This window comes from Schistocerca gregaria, chromosome 4, assembly GCF_023897955.1.
Source record: "Schistocerca gregaria isolate iqSchGreg1 chromosome 4, iqSchGreg1.2, whole genome shotgun sequence".
In the NCBI taxonomy this organism is placed as follows: Eukaryota; Metazoa; Arthropoda; class Insecta; order Orthoptera; family Acrididae; genus Schistocerca; species Schistocerca gregaria.
The window spans coordinates 485746787-485748483 of NC_064923.1; the positions used below are offsets into that span (position 1 = coordinate 485746787).

Consider the following 1697-nt stretch of genomic DNA (forward strand, 5'->3'; position numbering starts at 1 on the left):
ATGAACAAATAAAGAGAGTTGGGTTTCACATGATCGCTATTTCCGGAATCCATGATGATTCTTTCAGTGTAGATTCTGGGTTTCCAGAAACGACATGATATGCGAGCAGTCACGCCAATGGCGGCATCCTTCTCCTCCAAAGCCGCGGAAATTCAAACAAACACAGTCTGCCGGTAAAATCATGACAACAGTTTCTTGGGAATGGAAAGGGATATTTTTGGTCGGCTTATGCCCACTGGAAACACAATTAAGGCTGACAGGTATTGTGAAACTCTGAAAAAACTCAAACGTAAAATTCAGAACAGGAGAAGAGGATGCTAAGCAAGGGCGTACACATTCACCATGACAACGCTCACGCACACATCGCTCGGCAAGCCGTTGCTCTCCTGAAACTGTTTCAGTGGAACAGAATGACCCACCCACCCAATAGTCCTTACTTGGCCCCCAGTGACTATCACCTGTTCCTTAAGTAAAAAGAACATTTGGCCGGAAAGCGATTCAGCTCCGAGGCCGAGGTGAAAGAAGAGGTTGATAACTTCCTGAACATCATGGTGGCGAGCTGGTATGACATGGGCATACAGAAACTGCCACAGCGTCTACAAAACTGCATCGACAGAAATGGTGATTATGTCGAAAAATAGCTAAATGTTTAGCCTGTAAACTGATGTAAACCATTGTAGAAATAAACAGGTCTATATACTTATAAAGAAATAGGAGACTTTACTTTTGGGATTGCCCTCGTATTAAATCAACTTATTGTTAGGAGCTTGTGATAAAGATCTGTACCTTACGATGCAGTGAAAACAGTTAATTTTATTTATGGTCATCCTACTAACTAGTGAATTTTTTTAATACTAACCTAAGTATTTAAAATCTTTTACTGATTGACACGGAGCTAAGATGATTGTATCGTAACAGAATTATTCTCATATTGTATGACGTTTATCTTTTTCTCATCAGATACACCTTACCTAGACGAGGTCTGGCTTCCGACTGTAGCTTATTTGACAAATTTTGTAAAAAAATCAACAGTTGAAATTTATTACTTCACGGACCACACACAAACCTGCGTAACTTGCTAGACCTTTTGAATCGTTCATTAAAAACGTTACAGTTTGGGAAATCTGTCTAAAGTCCAATCGCACAGAGCTTCGATGCCCTTTTCGATTTCCTAGTAGATATTGATATTATATCGGACGAAAAGTTAAAAATAAAATTAAGGAACATTCGAAAGGATTTGTAAAATTTTCAGACAGTATGTCCCTGGTTTATCTAGTAATCGCTTGTGAAAGACAATAATTTTGGAATCCACATGAAGTGTGAATTGTAACAAGCAGCTACTCGAAACTTCCGGTGACTAAGTTACAGAAATCTTCAACGGCCTTGCCGCAGTGGTAACACCGGTCCCTGTCAGATCACCGAAGTTAAGCACTGTCGGGCTGGGCTAGGAGTTGGATGGGTGACTATCTGGTCTGCCGAGCGCTGTTGGGAAGCGGGATGCACTCAGCCCTTACGAGGAAAACAGAGGAGCTACTTCATTGAGAAGTAGAGGTCCGGTCTCATAAACTGACATACGGCCGGGAGAGTGGTGTGCTGACCACGTGCCCCTCTATATCCACATCCTATGACGCCCGTGGGCTGAGGATGACACGGCGGCCGGTCGGTACAGTTCGGCCCTCATGGCCTGTTCGGAAAAG

The 1697-nt window shown here is 42.7% G+C and overlaps 1 pseudogene; it reads left to right on the forward strand.

The window, feature by feature from the left end:
- Positions 1-1373: 1373 nt before the first annotated feature.
- Positions 1374-1491, forward strand: LOC126268300 (5S ribosomal RNA; annotated as a pseudogene).
- Positions 1492-1697: the final 206 nt, after the last annotated feature.